The sequence below is a fragment of the Crocuta crocuta genome, unplaced genomic scaffold (assembly GCF_008692635.1).
Source record: "Crocuta crocuta isolate KB4526 unplaced genomic scaffold, BGI_CrCroc_1.0 scaffold207, whole genome shotgun sequence".
NCBI classification, from domain to species: Eukaryota; Metazoa; Chordata; class Mammalia; order Carnivora; family Hyaenidae; genus Crocuta; species Crocuta crocuta.
This window is the reverse complement of record NW_027531996.1, coordinates 2,602,843-2,617,032: the sequence shown is the minus strand read 5'-3', so window position 1 is coordinate 2,617,032 and position 14,190 is coordinate 2,602,843.

The window sequence follows — 14,190 nt, the reverse complement described above, 5'->3', positions numbered from 1 at the left end:
GTTGGGTTTTAACACTCCAGTCTCCACACCTTCATAAGAATCATGCCCTCTTGTTGGATCAACCTCTTTCCTCACCCTTCCCTCTGAGGAACTCAAAGTATTTCTTAGATGTTCTGCCTTGGAGCAGTACACAAGGAAATTGGGATGATTCTCCTCATTTTATAGCTGTCTAAGATAAGGCCCAGAGCTGGTAAGGGCAGGGCCAAAGCTTCAGAAAGAGCAAAGGCATGTCTACAAGTGAAACTAAGGCCCCATGGCTTCTTAATACAGGACTCTGGACTGGGAAGCAGGGTAGGACTGCACCTATGGAAGCTTTGACTCTGCCGGGGACCCTGCTGGAGAGAAAGGAGTAGGCAGCAAGTGGTCCAGGGGAAGTCATCTGTCCTCACAACTCACAGCAGGTGTGTTTTTGCTTCCTCCTTCAATTCCAATACAGCCCAACCAAACATAGAAGGTTCTGCGTTCCGTGAGCGGTCAAGAGGTCTGTGGCCCTGATCAGTCCTTAGCTTTGCCACTAGATAGCTCTGAGATTCAGTTTTTTGCTTCTAGAATCAGAGATTGGGCATAATGACATCCAGACGCTTACCTTGGTGCTTATCTTAAACCTCTTCAGAAACTGCTCCATCTTGAAATCATTTAGAAAAAAGAACCAGAGTCAATATCCCAGAATGTTGCACTTACTAGAAACTACTTCATCTTCTCTGGAGTTTCATTGTGCCCCAGAGAGCCCTGATTCCTGAAGGGCCATGGCCCAAAATGGCCAGCTACTGGCATCCTTGGGCCATGGAATCACTAGTGTTTGTAAGTGGTAAGAAGAGATGGGTCTGGAGGTGGCAGCAGGAAACGTGGCTGGGCCTTGAGCAAACGGTGGGGGGAGGGGAATCAAGAGACCATGGTGCTTTAATGTGGAGAGTAATTTTTCAAGTAATTTTTTTTTTTAAGGAAAATGAGCATAGTGTCTGCCCATTCCCATATTGGCAGGATAAACAGAGAGAGGGGCTCAGAATCAAACTACAGTAGCAGAAATGTAGACATTTGCAAGAAGAGCTAAACTGTCTGGGTGTGGAATGCTGAAATGGGTGACCACAGGTAAATGCACAACCCCTTTGGTGGCTCTGACTTCCATATGATCTGCTTAGGAGAATGTGTGACATGACCCCCACCCCACCTACCCCCACCATGGATTATCTCCTTGCCTGAGAATTCTAGCATTCTGCATGGGTTGAGCAACAAAGCACATAGGAGGACTGACTTGGCAAAAGGAACAGGTTTGGCAATGAATGTGTCACAGCGTGACCCCAGACAAGTTACTTAACTTGACCATGAAAAAAATCAAGGATGTTCACATCCTGTCCAGCAACAAAAAAAAATCTCTGCACTGCAGGGGGTGAGCCCTGACCCTTACAGATTGATTCCAGCATAGGAGTAACAGAAAGTTCTTCTTCCTCAAAGTCTTACTTACCCCAGACACACCCATAGCACAAAAAGACTTTGTGACCTGGGTCATCAGACAATGCTACCCACCTCCTGCACCAAGCATCCTTGAGTTTATAACTCTGAGCTGGACAAACGGTAAGAATCCAGATGGAAAAGATGATGGCCTTCAAGTGTTCCTAGAATGGACGCTACCGCCAGGCACTGCCAGATTAATAGGGATGACAATTAACACATTGAAATAATCCTACAGGAACTCATGGAGAAAAAAAATGCTAAGTGAATATTAACATAGCACAAGCCCACCCATTAGTAAAGGATGAACAATGAGCTGAAGTAATCAAAAGAAGGCTTTGTGGAGAAGGTGATTTTTAAGATTGGTAGTAGGAGGAATAAGGAGAAGGGAGATGCTGATTCAGACACAGCGAATATAAGACTTGGTGATGGGAAATAACCTGAGGGTAGGCTCTGATCCCGGGGTAGGCAAGCACACAGCTTGTGCAAAGGCCATATGAGCACAGAGCAAGTTACTCCCAGACCCTGGGTCTCTCTTCCCATCCATAGAGAGAGAAGGTAAACTAGGTAGTCCTTCCAGCGCTAGCATTTTACATTTTGCAATCCTGAAGTATAGGAAAGAATCCAAGGGGGATTTGGTTTGGGTAGAGTAGAAAACAGGTGGTAAGTAGGAAGGGCTAGACCAGGGTGTCAAGGCATCTAATCTGAGCATAATACAGTTATATCAGCTTAAGCTGAGCAAACTCAAAGCCTACCCCTGACCAAGCATCATCCAGGACTGGTCCTTGTAAAATGCAGCCCCAGAACAGAAGGCAAGCTGTGTAAATGAGGGAATAAACCCAGATGGATGGGAAGAAAGGAAAATGTGTCAAGAAAATAGTTAGGGTCTCATCTTAAACAACAATCCCCTCTAACAACAGACCACGGCTCACAGACTGTTGCTAACTGACTAATCCCTTACTCTAATTCTCAGATTCTTCAGCAGGCCCATGTGTCTGGATCTAAACTGGCCCCCATGCCTGAGCTGTTTACAGAGAGAAAAGAGAGTTCTTCCCTGTACCGCTCCCCCATCGAGAGAGAGGCCTAGTCCAGAGCAGGACTGCCAGGAGATGGGGGTAGGGCTTGGGAAGCCTTGAGAGATCTACAGAGCATAAGGTTTTAAGGGCCCCTCATCCCGCCATGAAGGATGTACTCACTGGCCTATGCCTTGAGGTTCCCAACATTCTCCTTCCCACAGCCCCTTTGCCAATTCAAAGGGGTACCATGGGAAGAAATAGGTATAGAAAATAAAGGGTATGGCAAGATTACAAAGCAAGGGGCTTGGTACAGGTCATGGTCCAGGGAAATCCCCAAACAGAAGTGCCCCAGCTTGTTTCCCCATCACTTTGGGTAACTTTCCATTGCCACACACCCACCCGTACCCCCAGGTCTCTTCTAATAAACCTATTGCTCACTTAGTGACCTGTTGGGTATGGGAATCATACAAAGCAATGAGCCTGGTTTCCTGAACTTGAGAAACTACAATCTACATGGAAGATAAAACTAACAGTGTCCCTGGAAGGGAGACTGTGTATACCCTAAGAGGGTTTACAGTGACCAAGGGCCAGACAAATACTACAGGCTCAGAAAAGGGTGTACCAGTTGACATGATACTCTACATGGAAAACCCGACAGACTCTACCAGAAGCCTACTAGAACTGATCCATGAATTCAGCAAAGTCACAGGTACAAAATCAATGTACAGAAAAGGGAGTATCAGGGAGAACAGAGCCATGGGAGATGGCTTCCCCGGGGAGACACAACTAGGACACAACCGTGTGGCAATTGGTGAATGTACAGGAGATAGGAAGGCAGGAAGAGTGGTTTAAGGAGCAGGGAACAGAACATTGGAATATTTGAGGGGACAGCCCATAGAGAGAAACTAGAGTGAAATGAACCACCATTTGTTGAGTGCCTATTGTATGCCACTGGTGTGCCAGGCACTTTCCATCTTTTATTTCATGTGAACCTCCCAACGAAAGTGATACTGTCTTTATTTTCATTTTGTAGTTGGGGCAACTGAAGTGTTTATATGAATTTAGACTTGGCCTGGTGGTCCATGAGAAGTGTCTGCCAGCAGCCGAACTGGGGACTAGCTTGATGGTAATGATGCCGGGGTAAGAATGGCCTGGCTATGGTCACCTGGATACTTGGAAAACATTGCTTCTCTATCACCTAAAGGGTCAAGAGCTATGACCCGGAAGCCCTCTAGATGGCTTTGGGATATTGAGTGATGATCTCATGGGGTTTCACCCTCATGACTCGGGTGTACTAAAATTAGCCTCTACCCCAAGGGCCTTTTACCCACACCTGGTGTCCTACTCTCTTTCCCCCAGTGCTCAGCTTCTCTGTCTTGTCAACAAGCACGCTCCTCCCTAGCCCGGCAATTGGATGAGGTAATTAATCATCACTAACTGTTAATGAGGCCAACGAGGTGTTATCATCACAGCCACCAAATTGCGGCTATGACTAACTGACTAGTGTCAAAAATTCAGAAAGCATTGATAATTATTATAATTATTTTTTCCAGTCTTCATTTTTTTCCTATTTTTGAGGTCTCAGGTGTGAGCTGGAGAGTGAAGGGAAGGCCCAACCTTTCCCAGAACTGAAAAGATGCACCATTTTGTTCAGCCTCCCACCCAGCCTGTGGTGGGCAGGGGAATGCCTGCTGCCTGCCAGGGTCTTATTTGACTCTCCAGGCAGCACCTTGATGAAGGTCAGCGTCACTGAGCAATCTGGGGGCTGGGGTGAGTCAGGCCAGATGGGGGAATCAGAGGCATTGTACCAGAGCGTGGCCGCCCAGGCATACAGTTGGGGAATCCCTCAAGGGAACCGTGGACCGTGCTGACCAAATCCGGCCCAAAGGAAAACCCTGTCTTGCTACATGACTCCTGATTCATGGCTTTCCCCTCCTGGAACTTGGCTCATGTGCTACCCCTGAAGCAGCCACCATCAGCTGCCTCACATTATTTTAAAAATAGCTACCCCCCACCCCAAATTCCTCAGACAGCAAACTCCACCTGAAATGGAGACATTGAAGTATGAGCAACTATAAAAGCCATATGCAGGAGGCTTCTCAGATGCAACCCCAGGGCGTTCCCCAGCTGATTGTCAGTGGCCTGCTTGGTTGGGTATCCTACAGACACTATCCATAAATGCTTCCATGCGATTGATCCTGAATGCCATTCATTCCACTGTTAATAAAATGCAAATCATTCCCTAGGGAGGGACAGAAAGAGGAACAAGGGGACTAACCTTTATAGGGTTCTTTCTTTGTGCTGGGCACCATCTGGTGAACTTTAAATACTTCATTTCAGCTCAGGTTCTCAGGGCCCCGTGAAATGTGTAATTGTGACTCTGATTGGAAAGAGGCTTAGAGGCTCCAGTATATCCAAGGCCACTTAGCAGAAGTTGGCAGAGCTAGAATTAGGACTAAAAAGTGATTCCAAAGCCCCTGGTTTTCCTTTTTTAAAAAAGTGTTTAATGTTTATTTATTTGAGAGAGAGACAGAGCATGAGTGGGATAGGGGCAGAGAGAGAGGGAGACACAGAATCAGAAGCAGGTTCCAGGCTCTGAGCTGTCAGCACAGAGCCTGACATGGGGCTTGAGCTCATGAACCACAAGATCATGACCTGAGCCAAAGTCGAACGCTTAACCTCCCAGGCACCCTAAAGCCCTGGGTGCCACTGGCTGCTCCAAATCTCTTTTAAGGGACAATGGAGGGTGTGGCTTCTGCAGCCACACAGCTCAGGCTCAATCCCTGCTTCTGATCCTTACCAGCTGTGTGAGGTTGGATTGGGCACATCCCCTTTCTGACCCTCGGTTCCCCCAAACTGTAAGATGGGCCAGTGGAGGTACCAGCATCGATTACACAGATACAGATCTGTGAATATATGCACACCATTTAGAACAGTGCCTGATACATTCCAAGGGTTAGGTTTTGTTTTGTTTCTATTATTTAAAAAATGCATGATACCTATATTAGACTCTGTGCTGAAAACAGCTCTTTTTTGAAATATTTTTATTTATTTATTTTTTATTTTTGAGAGAGAGGGGGAGAGAGACCAAGCAGAGGAGGGGCAGAAAGAGAAAAAAGAGAGAGAGAATCCAAAGCAGGCTCCACACTGTCAGCGCAGAGTCCAATGTGGGGCTCAAACTCACAAACCATGAGATCATCACCTGAGCTGAAAATCAAGAGTCAGATTCTTAACCGACTGAGACACCCAGCTGCCCCTATGAAAACAGCTCTTAAAAAAAGGGAAAGAACACGTATGTGCTGATCCCCAAAGGGGCAATGGGGGCTATCATGTTTTGTCATTACCCAGTTTTTCCTAGAGTGACCCTGTCTGAGAGCATAAACTACTATTAACAAAATACAGCCCTTAATGTGATGGGGAGGGGGCCGAGCCATGCCCAGAGTGGCACCGGGGAAGGAAAAGATGGCTTGAGGAATTCAGACCTGCCCTCAAGCTCAGGAATACTCAGCCACATTTATTCAGGAAGTGGGTGGGCAGTTGGTATGCTTGTATGTTATTTCCAAGGTGGACCACTTATGTTCCTCCCTAGGCTTCTCAGTAGCTTAGGACAAGGAGAAGGCATCTCAAACCCAGCACTTGAAGTCACACTATTACCAGGATGGGGTAATTCCAGAGAACTGAATATTTGCCCATGATGGGCACTATTCATCTGTCAGCTTGGGAAGGAAAGTGAGATGGGAAATCCAATCAGTCAGGAAAGGTCCAGAGCCTGCCCCCACCCTGCCCTCAAGTGCACGCATGCATACTCACACACACACACGCGCGCGCGCGCGCGCGCGCGCGCGCGTGGGAGCGGAGGCATTAATGCTCTAGTTTACCTAGACACCCTATCTGCAACATAACCAGTGAAAACTCTAGAAGGTTTCTTGAGAGGGTGGGAAATTGCAGTTATGACCTACTTTTTAGTATTCAGTTGGACAGTTACCTTTAAGAAAACGGTGTTTTTCCAGGGAGTGGGGAAGAGAGCACCTGGTAAGGGTAAAGCTGTGGGTGAAGGAAACTGCACTGAGGCTTTAGAAGCCATAGAGCTGATGAGAGGGCCCTGGAGAGCTGAGCCTGGGTTGCAGGAAGAGACAGGGCTGGCCACAGTAGACAGAGAACCAAACTCAAATCCTGAGGACCCTCTGGACTCAGCCAGCAGCAAGGTCCCTGGGAATTTTCCCAGCCTTGCCCCACTTATGAACTAATTGTGTTCACTGACTAGTCCTCTCTGTCTATTCCTACAGCCATCCCTGGAAACAATCTCCTTCCCAAAGAGGAAGTGGAAGAAGCCACTCTGGCCCTCTGATGGGAATCTGATTATTAGTAGACATGACAGGCATTGTTCATCCTTCATGCGGTGATCAGCAGATGAGACGGTAAATCTGAGCAGCCCCCGGGAAAGCCCTACTCTCCACAAATGCCTCACACATCTGTGCACTGCACAAGAGAAAACCACTTAACAAGAAGGAATGGAGAACAACATCAAATGTCATCTATCAAGTCATCCTAAACTTTCTGGAATTTGTGCTACGAAAAACTCCTATGAAATCCAAGGTCTTGCCTTGTGTCCTGCCTGCTCTGCCTTCAGGCTCCAGGCACATGCGAAGGGGATTCTGGGCGTGGTAAAAACCCTAACTCCCTACCTGCACCTCCAACTGCTTCTGCCCCAGCTGGTCTGGTCATGTCGGGAAGGGGAGGGGGAGGCAAGGAGATGAGGTGTCAGAAGCCAGAGATGGGCTTGTAAACCCCCACACACCTGCCAGGGCCCTAAACCTGCGTCAGAGTCTGCACTATCAAAAGGAAAGAAAGCAAGTGTGCCACAACCAAATCACAGGAGCCAGAGTGGAAAATATAGCTCTGACACAGGCCGTTGGCTCTGGGGAAAATTCTGCCGATGAACCATATTGAGAGTCAACGTTATTTATCTTCTATGATTGCCAAGCTTGGGGAAAATTTTCTCCTCTTGCTCTATTTGGGAAGTGGTGGGCATTTTCCTCTCATTGCATGCCATTAGGAAGGCTACAGGCAGGAAAAGGGCTAAATATTAGCAGTGATGGAATCTTGGGTGGCTTGGGTTTCTTTCTGGGATACTGAGAGAATAGGGGGGTGGACCACACCCTTATAGCACCTTTTTTTATTGAGCCATAACTGACTTGTCACATTAGTTTTGGGTGTAATGCCAATCTTTTAACATTTTAGAAGTTATTGAAGCTGCATTGTTGATCTCGGTATGACGATATAGGCAAAGATATGAACTAATTAGCAGGAGACCAAAGTTCTAACTCTGCCTCTGCCTCTCAGTCTAGTTCTTAAAAGACCCCGGAATTCAATTTCCTCATCGGTAAAAAGAGAGGGTTAATATGGAAATTACCTGAAAAATTAATTCCCAAATCCCTCCCAGCTCCAATATTTTCTGGAACTCTGGATGCTCCCTGAAGCTNAATGAGCAAAATATTCACACTGGGCTAGACTGTGTCTCCTCTATCCCTGGCATACTGAAGCATAGGTCCAGGTTCCAAATACAAAATACACACCCCTACATGCATGTGCATACACACCTGCATGCATACACACATGTGGGCTCACACAGGGTGCCTCACAACTCTAGGGGGTATAGATCAAGTATGGCCATGTATGGTCATAAGCATTGGACNCCAAATACAAAATACACACCCCTACATGCATGTGCATACACACCTGCATGCATACACACATGTGGGCTCACGCAGGGTGCCTCACAACTCTAGGGGGTATAGACCAAGTATGGCCATGTATGGTCATAAGCATTGGAGGGTTGTTTTTTTAAGTTTTATTCTTATTTATTTTGGGAGAGAGAGCATGTAAGAGGGGGAGGGACAGAGAGAGAGAGACATTGGGAGAGAGAATCCCAAGCAGGCTCTGTACTGTCAGTGCAGAGCCCAACGTGGGGCTCGAACTCATGAACTGTAAGATCATAATCTGAAGTCAGATGCTTAACCAACTGAGCCATCCGGGTGCCCCTGAAGGGTATTTTTACAAAAGAAAGAAAGCTTGGTGGGATGAGACTGGTAAAGAAGGGCTCAGAGAGGAGGCGCACTGAGGGGCTATGCTGGACGGAAGGGGAACAGGTGGGTACAGTCACTGCAGATCAGTAAAGCCATGAATGATGGAGGCAGAGGAGTTGCGAGGGAGCAGGGCATCTTCCAACAGCGGGTGAGGGAGCCCTCTCTTTTGAGCCAGAGACCTTGTGCAGGAAAATCTGCAGGAAAGGAGGCTGTGAAGACCTTTGGGAGTGTGAATGCCAAGCTTGGAGGGCGGGATTCTATCCTGAAGGTTTGTGCAAATGGGAGTTTGGTGATGAAATCGGTGCATCAGGAAGATGAGCCTACAGTCTGGAGAACCCTTAAAGAATGCCTTCTGTTCTCTGGCGGGCTGTGGTTGAAGGGAACAGTCCACGTAATAAGTTAACTTGGCTGTTTTTAGAATGATAATGCCAGTAACCACCAGCTAGAGCTGAACATGCATGTGGCCTTTCACTCTGCCAGTGTGTGGGGGGGAGGTAGAGGGGGCCAAGGGCTGGTCAACGTGAAGGAGTCGGCACCCCTCACACCGTTTCTGCAACCCTAGATCTCGGCTGCAGTGCCTCAACCCCAGCTTTCCTGCCTCTGTGGCCTAGACAGGGGCAGCCTCTCGTTCTATGTGGCCTCTTGTGTGCAACCCGGGCTCTCCTCCTCGCCCCCAGTTTACTCGAAGGCCCTTTGATTTTACATGAAATGAAACAAAACCTCCAGCTGTGGTTAGAGTGACCAGAAGCTCCTAGGCCCTGCTACCCCCAGCCCATGCCTCCACCCCCGGGGCCCTGCCTCTTTATTCCCTTGCAGCCTCCACCCATGCAGGAAGGGCTTGGCGAGGAGACCAACTCTTCCTCCACCTGCACCACCCTTTGGGATGTTCAGAGTCATTTCAGGAGGGCCCAGAAGGGAAAGCGAAATTGTGGTAGCATCAACAGTCATAGCTGTTCTGATGGTAGTGGCCGTGGTACCTGTAGTACCTGTCACGTAGTGATGTCGCAGTCAGTACTGGAAACAGTGGATTTTGCCAGGTACGAGTCACAGAGTCCTCGTTATGTGTCAGGCACTGCGACAAACGTCTACCCCACGTTCTTCTCATAGCCAGGAGATGGCTATTACTTCTACAGATATGATCAGGTCTCCTTGGTGGAAGTATGTGTGCGCTTCTGGATGCCCGTGACAGTGCTCCATCACAGCCAGCCAGCCCGTGACACTCCGCTAGAGATAGCCTGTTATCCCTGTCCTTCCTCATCCCAGGCCCGAGCCCCACCCACATCCCCTTCCCCAATACACGGTAGAACCTTGCAGTTCCCTTGATCAGGTACACGTCTGTTCACCCTAGGGCAGGTAGCTTCTGTACGGCTTATGCACAGACGTTTGAGTCACTTTTTTGGACCGTGGAACGATGTCTTCATAGGAACTCATTGTATAAATGCTGATTGGTCATAGCCTGTGATGTAACTGGGTTTTTCTACAGAAATAGCATCAACCTGTGTTCAGGGTTTTGGGAGCTGGGGTCTACAAGATTTACAAAAGATAGTCTCTTCCTTTTTCATTGAAGTAAAATTGACCTACAGTGTTCTATTAGTTCATGGTTACTACAGAGTGATTCAACATTTGTACACACTGAGAAATGGTTACCACGGTACATCTAATTGTCATCTATAGCCGTAAAGGTTAATACAATATGATTGACTTATGCCCCATGCTGTGTATTATATCTCTATGACTTATTTATTTTACAACTGGAGGTTTGTACCTTTTGGCCCTCTTCCCCCATTTCACCTGCCTCCCCACCCCCTATCTCTGGCAGCCACCAGTATGTTCTCTGTATCTACCAGCTTGAGTTTGGGGGGTTTTGTTTTTGTGTTATTGGGCTTTTTGGATTCCACATATAAGTGAGATCATATGATGTTTGTTTTTCTCCATTTGATTTATTTCATGTAGCACAATGTCCTCAACGTCCATCCATGTTGTCACAAGTGGCAAGATTTCATTTTTTAAAGCCTGAATAATATATATACCACATCTTCTTCATCCATTCATCAATGGACACTGGACACTTAGGTCATTTCCGTATCTTGACTATTGTAAATAATGCTGCAATGAACACGGGGTTGCAGATATCTTTTCAAATTAGTTTTGTTTTCTTCAGATAAGTACCCAGAAACAGAATTGCTGGATCATATGGTAGTTCTATTTTTAGTTTTTTGAGGAACCTCCATACTGTCCTCCACAGTGGCTGCACCAGTTTTCATTCCCACCAACAGTGAGGAGGGTTCCCTTTTTTCCACATCCTCAGCAACACTTGTTATTTCTTGTCTTTTGATAATAGCTATTTTGACAGGTGGGAAGTGATAGCTCATGGCGGTTTTGATTTGCATTTCCTTGATGATTAGTGATGTGGAGCATCTTTTCATGTGCCTCTTGGCCACCTAAGGAGGATTTCTTTCTCTTACTGCACATTTGACCAGCCTTAGTCAATATTCAAAATAAGACAAAATTATCTCAGGTCACCTCCTATTGCACTGTACTCCATCTCCCTGGGACCGCTCTCTCGGAGGTATCCATCCACCTTCCCCTCCAAGGGGACCCTCTGTTGAAACCCCTGCTTTCTGCCCTGCTTGACTAAGAGCTCCCCGATGACCTGTTCCCCTTCCCATCTGTCCCAGCTCAGTACCCAGAACTCAGCCTCTGGGGTGAACACCTAAGGGGTTCCTGCTTTATCTTCCAGAGCTTCTCCCCCACCTCTGAATCTGACCCACTGCTCGCCTTTTCTTCTTTTCCCCATGGGACACACCTGAGGGGCTGAAGGACTCCACTCATTGCCCCAAAGCCTGTGGCAGCCAGCAGCTACCCTACCCCAAGACTGAGGCAGAACTCTGAGCTTCATTGTGCTCTGTCATGGGAATCCATCACCACATGGCCACCTCCACCAGGAAGACCTATTACCTGACACTCATGGCCTGAGCCAACGACAGCACGAACACTTCCTCCCCAGCACTGGCCTGCCTCGCAGCAGATACCAAAATGACACAGACATTTTACGGCAAGGTACAAATAATTTCTTGAGAACGTGAAGGTCCTTTTGAAGAGATGTGAAGCGATCTCTCAGGCTTTCCAGTAATATTCTTTCTTCCCAGAGACAGTCAATGTGAAAATCCACTTCCTGAGGGCGATCAACTCCCTCGCACGCCCCCGCCGCCCCCCAGACCATGCTCTTGAGGAAAAGGCAGCATCTTGTCATCTGGTTTCCACTGCACTCAGCAGACCTGACTCACAATGAAACTGCAGCCTCAAGCATGCTGGGGGCCAGGATTGCGAGAAGGAAATACAGGTGAACACACGCAAAAGTCGCCTGAGGGAAAGGTTTTGTTTCTCTTACAGAATGATGCTTCCAGGGCTGGGTCGAAGCTATGCACCAGAAGAAGGGGCCCGGCATGAAGCTAACTTGTGGATTTGGCATATATGCCTGAGAAGCACGTGTGGTGGCTAGCTCCTGCCAGCAAGGATGGGGAGGGAGGGAGGAGTATCATGAAATCTTAGGATATTAGATTTAGAAAGGACCTTAGAAAAACAAATCTGTCAACTCCCCCAACTTATTGATGCAGAAAGAAAGGCCAAGGGATGGAAACGGATGGGTCTGGGATCTCATGGTGAAGGCCCAGGGCTAGCTGCCATTCTCCTGGACGCCTGGGCAACAGCTCTTTCTACTATGGGGAGGACATCTCTGTATCATCCTCAGAGTGTTGGGGGTGGAGACCTTGTCCTGTTCTGAGGCATCAGGTCCACAAAGAAAGAGACCCAGCTCTAGCAGCTGCGCATGCCCATGGAAAAGCATCAAAAACCACAGCTCTGATGTACTGACTGCTCGTTCCGTGCCAGGCACTCACAAAGCACTCGTGTCCACACACTATTTCATTCAGTCCTTACAACAGCCATGCAGTGCCAGTCACCATCTCCAGTCGTAGATACGACAGCAGGAGAAAGCTCAGCAACTTGCCCGAGGTCACACCGATGGTAAGAGGCAGAGGTGGGTGGCAAAATTAGCTTGACTCTTGGACCCACACACACAACCAACCACACTCTACTGCAAAGACCAGCTCAAAGGGAGGGCACATCGTGTGGTTTCCAGTAACTGAACACTTGGACCCAGGGGCGTGGGGTGGCAAATTGGGGGAGATGAGTGTTTTGCTGCCCAAAGATTCAGCCTTTGCTTCAGAGGAGGCATAAGGTCTGCCATGTAAGAGAAGCAATCAGGGAATCTTGAAGCCAATCAGTCAACTATTTGATACCTATTTATATCCCAACCCCTGCTTGAGAATCCTGACCTTACTACCAGGAACAGTCTGTGATCACCTAAAAGCCAAGGCACCAACAGATTCTCTTAACATTTTTAAATAACAATATATATTTTTTAAAGTACTGATATGATTGCAAAAGTATTGATACATCAAAAGTATCAGAACCTTGTTGGACTTCCTTAAGTATATTGTATACTTTAGTGATATGTTATTTTGAACTTTAAAAAAAAATTATTCATTTATTTTGAGAGTGAGAGAGAATGCAAATAGAGGAGGCATGGAGAGAGAGAGAGCGAGAGAGAAGGAGAGAGAGAGAATCCCAAGCAGGCTCTACACTGTCAGCGCAGAACCTGGTGTGGGGCTCAACCCCATGAACTGTGAGATCATGACCTGAGTCGAAATTAAAAGCCAGGATGCTTAACCAACTGAGCCACATAGATACCCCTATTTTGAACTCTTTTTGAAGGTTGAAGCCTATCAGGGCCTTGGGAGTTCTTAGTCCAGCTCTGTAAAATTCTGCTTCCACTCCTTCTATAAAGAGTCTCCCACAGTCAGATGGGCAAATAGGAATCAAGCTTTAATTTGATCCCACAGTTCCTAAAAGGGTGCACACCTTGTTAAAGTGATTTCTCAGTTAGCCAGATCAGGAAGAGCTTAGCGACCGTGTACGCCCCTTGACTTTGCATGGGGTGAGAAGAACGTGGAAAGCAAAGTGTATTGTTTTGGGTGGATAAAACCCAGCCACCAGACTGGAAAATATCTGATGGTATTTTCATTTTTTTCTGAAAACTGAGAAAGCACAAGGCTAACCAAAGAGAAAGCAGAGAGAGCAAGAGAGAGAGAAAAGAACTAAAAGTGGAAGTGGAAAGTAGAACCCCAAATAAGCCACAGTAGAGTCCCTCTAATAGCCTAGTGGCCCCTGACCACGCCCAGCTCCGACAACCTGGGCTTGGCCCGGGGCCCTGTGGAGAAGGGGATTTACGGTAATAGGTAAGGCACTGCAAATCAGCCCCAAAACTCCCATGGCTTCTGACTTGAAACCACAAACCCCGCGTGTGAGGCACTTCAGCTTCCATGACATACGTTGATGGTCACAGGAGCTGTGGCACTACAGGACCACACTGGCTATTTGGAAACTCTGAATAAGGAAGACAACAATGAGGCGGTGGGCTTCTCCTTCTCCATCTAGGCCCGGTGTCCTGTTGTTATGTCTTCCCCTCCCCCACACGCCTTCCTCCGAGGCCAAATTTGATCACCCTCCTCCCACTCATCTTCAGCCAGAGATTTTTGCTGAACACTTAAGCAAGTGGTTCTCAAAAGAGGGGGTGG